We start from the raw sequence: 13,608 nt of genomic DNA, 5'->3' as shown, positions 1-13,608 counted from the left end.
ACAACAATAAAATATCATCTCACAGCACAGAGACTGGCACACATCCAAAAGAACAAGAACAACCAGTGCCAGTGCAAATGCAGGGAGAAAGGGACTCTCATTCATTGTTGATGGAAAATATGATCCAGCCCTTTTAGAAAACAATATGGACATTTCTCAAAAAACTAAAAATTGACTTCTCATTTGAGCCAGCAATACCACTTCTGGGAGCCAAAAACCACACCGCAGAAATGCCATCTGCACTCTATGTTCATTGCAGCACTTTTCACAACAGCTAGAACCTGGAAACAACCTGAGCGCCTGAGAAGACTGGATAAAGAAACTATGGTATATCTACACAATTTATTATTGCAGAACCAGTACGAAAAATGAAATCATGAAATTTGCTTATAAATGGATGGATATGAAGATGATCATGCTGAGTGAAATGAATCTGATAGAGAAGGGCAGATATAGAGTGACTGCACTCATTTGTGTGGTGTATATATAAAAAAATAGTATGAGACTCAATGGTTGGAAGGTTATCAGAAGAGTGTGATGGGTAAAAGGAAATTAGGATAGAGCAGAGACCACTGTGACAATGATAGTTGAAAATGATCACTCCAGACAAGAACTGCGTGCTGAAATTAGGTTAAGGGATATACCTGATAACCTTTCATTATCTGTATTGCAAATCATAATGCAGAGAGAGAGAGAGAGAGAGAGAAGAAAAGTGAATGCCATAGAGGCAGGGAGGTGGGGTCGGGGGCAGGAGGGAAGCTGTGGACATTTGTAGTTATACACTAGTGAAGGGATAGGGTTGGAACAGTATATGAATGAAATTCAATCATGAAAAACTTTGTAACTATGTATCTCACTGATTCAATTAAATTATATATTATATATGTATTAAATATATATATGTATCAAATCTCAAGTCTTTGTAATCTTGTTTCAGATTCTGCTTATGTTGTAGGATTATTTCCAGGAACTATCAGTGCTGAAAATCTCTTTTTGTAGCTGTACTTGTGCTTCTATCATGCAGTTCCATAATATGTATGGCACAGCATGTCTATTGTAATTATATTCCTCACCCACCTTTATTACAGGTTGTTGAATGGACCATGCAAGGACCTCAGACATGGACAATTGACCCTACCCATCTACTCCCTCCTTGGAATTTTAAATCACCTCAGTTTTCTGATGAATTAGGAAGCTGACTTCTTTTGACTTCAATCTAGGATATTCTCTTGGCCCTATCTGCATAGGTCCACCTCCTTGCCAGAGCCTGTAAGACCCAGGATGGCATTATGTTCTTTCCCTAACCTAGCTTCCCTCTTACTCCCAATGTAATGTGTTTGCTTCACTTAATATGTACTCCATTGACACTTCTCTTTCTAACTTTACAGATTATACACACACACACACACACACACACACATATATATATATATATGTATATATATATATATATATATCCCTGATGTTCCTGTCTGTGATGTTATCTCTACTAAGAATTGGATACCTACTCCATCTCATTGAAACAAATGTAATTCACCCCAAGAAAGCTTTTGCCCAGATCTAATTTTGACATAATTGATGGGTGCCCCATGGGAATTTCATGTCAGTTGCTCTGATTATGATAATTTTGCTTTCTGTCATTATCTTCCTGATCCTCACTGAGATTTCAACTTTCTGGGTATTTTTTTTTCATCAGGAAGACACAATTATGGAGTGGGATGATGGAGGATTAGCTCTGCCACTACTCAGGACTGTTTAAAGAACCCTATATTCTGAGCAAAAGGATTTATAGAATATGGCTGCAGCTTTGCTCCCTGGTTACTTCTGGCTAGGAAATTTTTCTGGGAGCTAATATGCTCCATTACTCTGTGAAATTTATCTTAATGAAACATTTTCAATCAGAGCTTGTGTAAAAACTCTCTGTTTTTGCCTGTGGGACTGTTACTTTTGATGAGAAGTTGAAAACCATTTACTTGTAATGATTGTGCTTGGTATACATGCATAAATGCTTCTGTTATATTCTGCATTCAATCATCATAGAATTGTATTGTCACAAGCTTGATCCTATGTTTAGTTGCCTATAAATTTAAATAGGGAATAGAAATCTTCCCCTGCAGGACTCTTGCATATGTCTTCTCCAAACTTTGGAGATGCTCTCACAAATTTACTGTACTTGGGCGCTCGCCTTACAAGCGGCCAACATGGCCGACCCGAGTTCGATTCCTCCGCCCCTCTCGGAGAGCCCGGCAAGCTACCGAGAGTATTGGATATGCCAGACACAGTAACAACAAAGTCTCCAATGGAGACGTTACTGGGCCCGCTCGAGCAAATCGACGATCAACGGGAGGGCCTTTACCTTTTTACCTTTACCTTTAATTACTGCCATTAAAGGACTCATTGCTATAACACCCACAGCAGCAGTTGCTGGAATTCCTGAAGGCGTCTGTTCAGACCCATGACTTTGTTGAGCACTGGCAAAATGATTCTCACCACCTTGGACTCTCCAATTCATTGTCAATCAAACAACATATAGAACAGTGGATTAACACCCTGCAAAAGGAGTTACTTTGGGTCTAGGAGGCATTAGAACAATAAGCCAGTCTTCTCTGTAATTGGAATAGCTCCTCTATTTGTCCCACCCCTGTGTATTACAATGAGTCTTCCCACCAATGGAAGGAGAGCAAATATCATTTACAAGATCTAAAAGGGAACCTCTCCCTTGATGCCCATGTCCTCCAGGATGATATACTTAAAGTGTTCAGGAAAAAATCACCTGGTGTACCATAGGAGGGCCTGGCCCAGGGGATTGTTGACGCCTTACATGGCTTAGACCCTAGCTCCTGGTAGCAAAGCATAATTCATGCCATAAGAAACACTGAAGTGGTACTGATATTGTGCTTGTGTTATTATCCTTAGGATTCTGCCTCCTGTGATGACAAATAGCCTGTGTACAGGAAACCCACTTGCAAACCCGTATCAGCCTGCTTTGGTTACAAAACAAAAAAAGAGAGAGATGTTGGGAGTTCCTCCTGGCAAAGCTCTGAAACCAACTGGACTGACTGAACTTCGAGAACACTCCCAGGACCGGGGCGGGGGGTGATGGAGTGGCACCAGGGGGGCGGAGGGGGTGACATTTCCTGGAAATTAGTATAGATTAGAGATTGGCAATTACTGGTGGCTAGATTTGGAATGTGGCATGTTGACACCTATGGAGTCTAGACAAATAACTTTGTTTCTGCGTATGCCAATCTTTTCCACGTAACCATTGATCCAACCTTTTGTCTTTCACTTACAACCTGCCCTGGTACCTCATGTATTTGCTTGTTTGCCCCTATATAATCGTTGTTCAACTTGAATAAAATTGTCTACTGTGCCATCAGCCTGTAGTCTGAATCTATTGACCATCAGTTATAGACTGCATTGGAATCAGCTACATGTGGTCAGTTCACCAGACACTACCAGAGAGTATAACCCTAGAATAGACACAATCCTAACAAAGGCCACAAACCCAACAATCTCAAAATGCCTAACTTCCCTTTGTATGTTGGAAAACAACACTTTTTACTTAAACCTTCCACATCCTTAACCATAGTCCTAGCCCCGATTCTAACCCTAATCCTAACTCCAAGTAGAACTAATATATAGTGAGGCTCAAAACTAGCAAATTAGCCCAAACTAAGCAATTAAAAAATGCTTTACTTTCCCTTTCATCTTGGAAAATAATACTTGCTACCTCAAAGCTCCATATTCCTAAGCCTAACCTTTGCTCCAATTCTAACCGTATCCCTAACTTATAGTTGGCCTGATATGTAGTGAAGCCCCAAACTAGCAAATTTCCAAAGTCTTATGATTTCTGTACAATCTTGGGTGTTGTTATTTTTGTTCTATTTCAGAAAATTGAATGTTTAGTATATGCCTTTGCATTGTCATATCCATTTTGATTTTTCTTGAATAGAGTTCGCTGGAGTTTTAAAAAGCTATATGATTTCTGCTTTTCAGTGCCAAAGACTTAGTTCTAAGTTATTTCATGACACTTTCAGAAGTTAGTTAAAAATATAGCACCATTTCATCTGCCATTCAATTATCATTACCTTGTATGTTAGAAAACAACACTTTTTACTAAAACCTTCCACATCCATATAACTCTTATTTTTTTCTTTATAATCCTTATAACTTATTTTTTTCTTATAATCATTATAACTTATAATTTTTATTTTTTCTTATAATCTTTATAACTCTTCCACATTCTTTTGACTCTCATAACATGGCATAGCACTGTATCACTGTCCTCCTGTTGTTCATCGATTTTCCTGAGTGGGCACCAGTAATATCTCCAATGTGAGACTTGTTGTTACTGTTTTTGGCACATAGAACATGCTACGGAGAACTTGCCCGGCTCTGCCAAGTGGGCGGGATACTCTTGGTAGCTTGTCAGGCTCTCTGAGAGGGATGGAGGAATCGAACTCAGGTCGGCCATGTGCAAGACAAACGCCCTACCTGCGGTGCTATTGATCCAGCCCATAACATGGTAAAGGTAAAAGGTAAAGGCCCTCCCGTTGATCGTCGATTTGCTCGAGCGGGCCCAGTAACGTCTCCATTGGAGACATTGTTGTTACTGTGTCTGGCATATCGAATACTCTCGGTAGCTTGCCGGGCTCTCCGAGAGGGGTGGAGGAATCGAACTCGGGTCGGCCATGTTGGCTGCTTGTAAGGCAAACGCCCTACCCGCTGTGCTATCGCACAGTGGGTAGGGCGTTCGCCTTACAAGCGGCCAACATGGCCGACCCGAGCCCATAACATGATATATTTAAAAATAATCTTGTCAGTACATTCTTTAGTCCTACCTCCGAAGATAAAACGCTTTATAGTGAAACACAGTGCTTTGCATGGTAAGTGAAAAATTCATCTGTGTCTGATCGAATTTATCTTTGATCCTCATTTCAAGAACCATCATTTTGTTGTTTTACTAATAATACTCTTTTTTTGTAACGGTTATTATCAGCAGTATCCATTTATTATGTACTTATATGAGGAAGTAAGTGTTATTAGATATTTGAAGTGGGATTGAAATTCAGAGATGTCTGACAGTAATCTTTAAGAGATTTATTTAAAATTTCTTGCTAAAATGGGTAGGGAATCAGGTACTGAGGAGTCTGAGGATTGCGGGGAGGGAAAGTTGAGAGAAGAAGAAAGAAAGCAAGAATTACAAAAAATGTGGTTGACCTTCAAATCTTCTTATGATCGGGAATTTTTACCTCAAACTGTTTAAAAAAAAAGAAAAGAAAGTAAAAAAACAGGAGCTTTGAGCAGAGAAAATTGTATTAACTTTTTAGAGTTGGGCATAAGTGTAACTTCAAGGAATCTTGGACTGTTATGATTAAGTTCTTTGATTAGTGTGGGTAACTAAACCCCTAGAGTAGGCTTCTGGGATGAAATGGGGCATGATATGATTACTGTGAAGTTTTGGGGTTTTTTGTTTTGTTCTATTTTACTTCTTTTGCTATAGTTTTTCTCAGGGGAGAAAAGTTAGAGCATGACTTTGGAATTGTGTTCAAGCAGCAATATAGCCATAATTTATCCTCTTCTTAAACAGGACTCTTCTGGGGCCATTGAATCACCATCTAAGTGTTTTATTTTTCATATCAGGATTATTGTAACCACACTTCTGAAAAGTTGGCATCATCCATTTTAGTGAGAAAACACATTTATTTCTTGCATTTAGACTTAATTAGTGTCATAACAATTAGCAAAATTTATTGAGTGATTAGTATATGTCAGTCACTGTTTGGCCCAATATTCTTCTTAGACTAACAACTCTTAATATAAGAATTTATATTCTGTAGACTTTCCTTTAACTAACAACCTCTAATGAGGCTTCCATTTCATGAATGAGAATAAGTAAGTAATTAGGGAGAGTGAATAGCAAAAAAGGCACATAGAGTCCCTTAAGTATAAGTGTTGGGATCCCAGTCTAAGTCTGACCACACAAAAACTATCACATTGTACTGCCTCTTACTAATAATACCTGGAAATAGTAATAAGCTGATGCACTGCACAGAGGGTGAAGTACCATAGTTGGGATGCAAATACATCAGCAGGTGAGTTCATTATATAACATTCTTATACTTTCCAAAAGATTTTCCAAAGGTAGGATTGTTAAAAAGAAGGCCAATGAGTTCTTCTACCTTCCATGATCATCTACCACCATATGGTAAATTAGTTGGTTTCCAACTACTTTTACTGAAAGCATGCCATTTCCAGAACGCTCAGTTAAAGGGGACAAAGTTCCACATGATGTAATTTAGACAGAGGACAGGAAATTATAAAAACAATATTGTCCTGCTTTACTTTCATGTAACCAAACTATTGCAAGGCAGATACAGAAAGAGCTGAATCTTGAGAATCATGGAAGCTATGTATATGCAAACCTCTCTCCCCAACCTCTCTTTCACTCACTTTGCATACTTTCTATGCAGACTAGGGGCGATATACACAGTTTATATTGAATACCCGAGACATATATGCACTGACTATCACTGAGAGAGATTGATTAACATCCTCTCTCTTTTTTTACGTTGAATAACCATGAGGTACAGTTACAAGCTTTCGTGTTTGAGCTTCAATCATACAATGATCAAACACTCATCTCTCCACCAGTGCACATTCTCTACCACCAATGTCCCCAGTATACCCCCCTTCTGAACCCTCCCCCACCCTCCATGGTGGAAAATTTCCCCCATATTCTCTCTCTACTTTTGGGCTTTATAGTTTGCAATAAATGAGAGGTTATTATGTTTGGCCCTTTACCTACTTTCAATACACATCTCCCATCCCTAACAATTTCTACAACCATCATTGTCTTATTGATCTCTTCTCTATTCCATCTGTCTTCCCAGATCATGAGACAGGTTTCCAACTATAAGGCAATATTCCTGGTCCTTGTGTCTACTGCCCTTCAGTGTCAGTCTCGTATTATGTTATTTTATATTCCACAAATGAGTACAGTCCTTCTATGTATGTCCCTCTCTTTCTAGCTCATTTCACTTATCATGATATTTTCCATGTTCATCCACTTATAAGAAAATTTCATGACTTCATCTCTCATAACAGCTGCATAGTATTCCATTGTGTAGATATACCAAAGTTTCTTTAACCAGTCGTCTGTTCTCAGGCACTTAAGTTTTTTCCAGATTCTGGCTATTGTAAACAGTGCTGCAATGAACATATAGGTGCAGATGTCATTTCTAATATGCTTTTTTGCACCCTTGGGATATACTCCCAGAAGTGGTATTGTGGGTTCATATGGAAGCTCAATTTCTAGTTTTTGAAACAATGTTCATTGTTTTTCAGAAAGACTGAACCAGTTGGCATTCCCACCAACAGTGAAAGAGCATCTATTTTTTTCCCTCACATCCACACCAGCACTGGTTGCTTTTGTTTTTTTGAATATGTGCCAGTTTCTGTGGTGTGAGTTGGTATCTCATTGTTGTTTTGATTTGAATCTCCCTGATGATTAGAGATGTGGAGCATTTTTTCATGTGCCTTTTGGCCATTTGTATTTTCATTTTTGAGGAAGTTTCTGTTCATTCCTTCTCCCCATTTTTTGATGGGCTTGGAGGTTATTTTCTTGTACAATTCTATAGTGTTGCTATTCAGTTGTATAGTGTCTTGTATATCCTGGATATTAATCCCTTATCAAATGGGTATTAGGTAAATATTCTTTCCCCATTCTGTGTGCCTTTGGGGTCATGTCCATGCTGTATTGATCTGACTTTTGTGCATGGCATTAGACAGAGGTCAGAGTTCATTTTTGCAGGTAGCTATCCAATTTTCCCAGCGCCATTTGTTGAAGAGGCTTTCCTTGTTCCACTTCACATTTATTGCTCTCTTGTCAAAGATTAAGTGATCATATATTTGAGAGTCTGTGGCAAAATATTCAACTCTGTTCCATTAGTCTTTGGGTCTGTTTCTAGCCCAGTACCATGCATATATTAAAGTTCTTGCCTTGCAAGCAGCTAACTCTATTTAACTTCTTGGCACACTCTAAGTATGTATATCGCAAACCATAATGTCCCAAAGTAGAGGAAGAATATGGGGGAATTGTCTGCCACAGAGGCCGGGGGAGGGTGGGGAGTCAGACAGGTATACAGGGAACATTGATGGTGGAGAATGTGCACTGGTGGAGGGATGCGTGTTTAATCACTGTATGACTGAAACTCAAACATGAAAGATTAGTAGCAGTATATCATGGTGATTCAATTTAAAAAAATAAGAATGGAAAAAAAATCCTTGGAACAGCCTAAGGTGCTTAGGCACTCCAGGAATGACCCCTGAGCACAGAACCAGGAGTGAGTCCTGAGAACTACCCCCCCACACACACACTCACACACACAAAATACACTAGACAATAGATAATTGATCCATCTTGGACCTAAAATCTAGTCATGGGTCTGTTAGGTATAGTGAATACAGTATGAATGGCACAGCCACTAGAAGTCTATGTAGGTGCACTGTCCCAAGAAGAGAAAACCATCTGATCACCCCTTTCTGTATTCACTACAATACTGAATGTAACTGTTAAAATTTTGAGCAATTAAAATTCATTTCCAAATATATGTATATCATTATATTGGGGCTTCATTCAGATTACAATTAAACAACAAAAATTAGGTAATAAAATGATGATAGTGCACCAAAGCTAAGTAATTAACATTGGCTCTCTATATAGTTCATTAGTTCTTTCTCTTCCAAGAGAACTCCTTTCCATAAAAAACTCTTAATTAGAATTACATTGACATGAGAGTTGGTTAATCTCTAATCACTTAATCACTTAATCCCCGTTATTCATCGATTTATTCGAGCGGGTGCCAGTAACGTCTCCATTCATCCCGGTTGCGTGCTAGCGTAGCCCAATGGTATCTGTTCGTTTTAGGAACATGTAGAGCCTCAAACCGATCATTTAGGGTCTTGACGAAGAAGTCTGACCATCTTATAGGTGGGCGTCCACGTGATCTTTTGATGTCTCGTGGAATCCAATCAGTAATGGCTCTAGTCCAGCGGTTGTCTGTAAACCTCATTACATGTCCAGCCCATCTGATTTTTGATGTCTTGGCAAATGAGACAGCGTCTCTGATTCTTGAGCGTTGACGAAGATCAGAACTCCGGATTCTATCTCTCATTTGAGTGAATCGTGATATTCCAAGCATAGTTCTTTCGATTCCTCTTTGAGAGACCCGAATAGTGTTCTCATCCTGTTTTCGTAGGGTCCAGGTCTCTGAGGCATATGTTAATGCAGGAAGAATAGTGGAATCAAAGAGATGTGCTCGTAGTTGGAGGTTCTTTGTCCTTTTAGTTATTTCTTCAATGCTCTTGAAGGCATTCCAAGCCGCTCTCTTCCTCCTGCGTAACTCAGGTGCCAGGTCATTCATCATGTTGATTTCTCGACCTAAGTATATATAACTGTTGCATTCGGAGATGGTGGTTCCGTTGAGAGCGAATGGAGCGTCAGGAACAAGGCTGTTTCTCATAAACATTGTCTTCGTAAGATTCAGCTGTAGTCCAACCTTTCCACACTCACGGTCAAAGTCCGCAAGCATTTGTGCCGCTTGGCTGATGTTTGGTGTTATTAGAACGATGTCATCAGCAAAGCGGAGGTGGTGTAGTTGCCGACCATCTATCTTCACTCCCATGTTTTCCCATTCTAGTCGTCGCATGATGTTCTCGAGGGTGGCACTGAAGAGTTTTGGTGAAATGGTATCACCCTGCCGAACCCCTCTCTTGATATGGATGATTACTTCTTTGTAGAATGGTGAGATCTTGGTAGTGAATCCGCAATAGAGCTCACGAAGGATCCTGATGTATTGAGTTTGTACGCCCTGATTGGCTAGGGCTTCCATGACCGCTTCCGTCTCAACAGAATCAAAGGCCTTCTTTAAATCAATGAACGTTAGACAGAGCGGCATCTTGAACTCCCGAGATACCTCAATGAGCTTGGTTATTGTGTGGATATGGTCGATGGTACTGAATCCTTTTCGGAATCCAGCTTGTTCACATGGTTGTCCTTCATCTAGTGTTCTGCTAATCCTATTCAGGATGACTCAAGTGAATAGTTTGTAGATGACAGACAATAGGCAGATTGGGCGATAGTTGCCAATGTCGTGGATGTCTCCTTTCTTGTATAGTAGTACAGTCTTGCTGGTTTTCCATTGGGATGGAACCTTGCATTCAGACAGGTAGCGTGTGAAGAGTCGAGCTAATGTATTGATGAGTACTGATGGTAAGTTTTTCAGGTGTTCAGGTCTGATCTTGTCTGGGCCAGGTGCTCTTTGTTTCTTTACCGACGAGATGGCATGTTGGATTTCGGAAGGGAGAACATTGGGAACGACATATCCATCATGTGGTATGTGGTATGTGGGCAAGTGGATGTGGCTATTAAAGAGATCTGAGTAGAATTCATGAATAATCTTCTCCATTGCCCTTCTGGAAGATGTGATAGATCCATCATGATGTCGGAGGGCAGTCATCTTGGTTTTGTAGTTGGTGAAGGACAGGCGGGCATTACGAATGTTTTTCCCAGCTTCTGCTGCATCTACCAGTACTGCTGCTCTCCTGTTTTTGAGGTCATCCTTGATGGCTTTTCTGCACTGTTTTGCCAGTTCGGACGTTTGCTTGTGGTTGCCTGAGGTACGTGCCACGCCACGTTGGTGAATAAGTTCAAGAGTGTTCGAAGAAAGACGGTTTTTTGTGGTTATCTCTCTCTTGGCATTCCTTGCACAATCATGGAGGTGCTGAATCATTCGATCGTATTCCTCATCAATGTTGTCAATGACGGCATCTTCCCATGTTGCTGCAACAGAGCCAAAGAGTTAATCTCTAACATTCTAGAAATGCATTAATATTGGCCAGGTACTTAGTAATAATGGTCTAATTTTAATTATTCCTACCTAGAGATTTTTTTCATTCCCTAAACCATACAGGTTATGACTAGATTTTGGAGATAATAATTAATAATTTTTAAAATAATTAAATGGTGGAAGGAGAGGTGAATGCTAAATTCAAAATTTGAAATATATGAACTGATGTGGTCAACAAAGAAATTATAGACAATTGATCATACTTATTCACCTTTCATAGATCACTTAGACATTACATTCCCTAAAATGCTTTACCTGACCCCACCCCACCCCCCAACTCTTGGTTAGGTTTATTTCTCATTTAGTCTCACAGAATTACACTGTAATTGCCTATTGATTTGTCTGTGTTCTCTGTTGGCCTGTGTTTTGACCCTTGTTGAAAGGGGTCACATACATGCAATTTATAGGCTTCCTAGTGTTCAATAATATCTTGCATATAGAATAAAATATAAAAACCTAGGATATTATGAAAAGTTAGCATAACTTTAGGGCTTTAGAGAATAACATAATCCTAGTGATAGTGCCAGCACCCATTTCCCAGTTCCAACTCTCCTAAGAGGACTTCCTCTATCCATAAAATCTATGAGAATAAGACAAAACTAAAATGAGTGCACTGCTCATGCATGTACTACAGAATATAGGAGAATTATAATATCTAGCCCTGGAAGTCTTGGAAGACCAGCAGAGAATGGACAAGTAACATCTATAAATGACTTTAGGATCTCTAATAAATTGAGTTCACGGTCTTCTCCTTTAGAATCTACAACCCAGGGGTTGAATATAAGCTAACCTTTTACTTAGTTAAAAATGACTCCTCTCTGCCTTGACCCAGTGACCTCACAGGGTCTGAGAACCACAAAACTCTTGACAGGATGTCCTCATGTAATAAATATTTTTCAGAGAGCAAGTGCCTGCTACAATCCCTTGGGCAGAGAAGGTGGAGAGGCTGCTTGTTAATGCCAAATAGGAAAGTCATCAAAATTCTTTCTTGGCTGTCCTCTATGGAACAGCTCACTGTAACCACAAAGTTTTGCAAAACATTATTTTTGTTTCTTGAATTTTTTTTTCTTACCAACAACAGTCTAGCTGCAAAGATCCCAATTCTCTTAACCTTTCTGCAGAAGGTCATTTTAATCCATTTTTATTGCTCTCCTCTGGGAACGCTCTGAGTTTGTTAGATTTTTATTCAACCCTGAATTGGATGAAGTGTTTAAATCAGGGTCACTGCCACAGCTACCAAAGTAGGAAGTGATGATATCCTGACGGGAAACTGGCATGAGACACTGTGTATGAAGATACTTTGGGAATTCTTGAGTAGTACCCAAAGAGATGATTAGACTGCACATATGGAGCTTTTTTGCTCCTCCCTAGAAAAAATGAGAAAACAGCATTATCATTTATACATCTTTGCTTTTAACAAAGAAATATTTTTCAATCACTTTATGTTCAGTACTTTATACGAAGGACAGAATGATGAATAAGATATAGCCTCTATTCTCTGGGAAATAATAATATTATTAGAAGCACTCAAAAAAAATGTAAGATTTCCAACAAACATTGTAAATGTTTTTAAACCTATCCTGTCATTCAAACCTTACAAGTCACAGGACAATGTTTAATTTGTGTGGGGGATAGGAGCAGAGGGTTGGGGAGATAGACTATATCTGGTTGTGATCAGGGTTTACTCATGACTCTATGATCAGGGAACATTCCTGGTAGAGCTCGGGGGGTCATGTGCTTAAAAAACCACATGCAAAAATTTACCAACTTTATTATCACTCAGGGCTGGAGCAATAGCACAGCGGTAGGGCGTTTGCCTTGCATGCAGCCAACATGGCCAACCCGAGTTCGATTCCTCCACCCCTCTCAGAGAGCCCGACAAGCTACCGAGAGTATTTTGCCCGCACAGCAAAGCCTGGCAAGCTCCTCGTGACGTATTCGATATGCCAAACACAGTAACAACAAGTCTCACGATGGAGATGTTACTGGGCCCGCTCGAGCAAATAGATGAACAACGGGAGGACCGTGACTGTGATTATCACTCAAGCCCAATTGTTTATTTTTTTTTTTAAGATTTCTGGGTATATAGAAAAACTGAAACCCAGTGATAGCCTATATAAAGCTAAAAAAGGAAAAAGTCCAAATTGGAGTTTTATTCATCGAGTATATCTCTTCTTACATACCTCTTGGATGATATTTGTGCTTTAAGCACCCAATGTTACTCTCCAGTGAGAAGGAACTTACCAGAGCCTCATTCCACCCACATGGATGCAGAACGCATCAGGGCTCCTTCCATATAATGCACAAAAAAAATTCTCTTAGAGAGCACAGTCTCTCCCCTACAACATCCTGCTAATCCTAACAAGAGGTCAAGTGTCTGTGTCTAAAACACAGATTTAAATCCTGGAGGATGAATTTTTGCTTTACTTAAATGTTTGAAAGACTCTGAACATGTTCTTCGGCCTCTCTGTGTCTCATTTTCCCCAATTGTAAAATCATTGTACCCTTTACATTATACCTAAATCATTGTACCTACTGCATTCTCTTGTTTTGTTAATAAAATGCTTCATGCAATGCCTATATGTTAAGTAATGCTAATTTTTCATAATATTATTACTCCAATTGCTGCTGTGATTGTTTCTATTATGTCAGCACTAGTTTAGTAGACAAATAAAAGTCTCAACATTTTCCTGAG

This window comes from Sorex fumeus, unplaced genomic scaffold (assembly GCF_029834395.1).
Source record: "Sorex fumeus unplaced genomic scaffold, SorFum_2.1 ptg000078l, whole genome shotgun sequence".
Lineage (NCBI taxonomy): Eukaryota > Metazoa > Chordata > Mammalia > Eulipotyphla > Soricidae > Sorex > Sorex fumeus.
Note: the sequence above shows the minus strand (reverse complement) of the source record.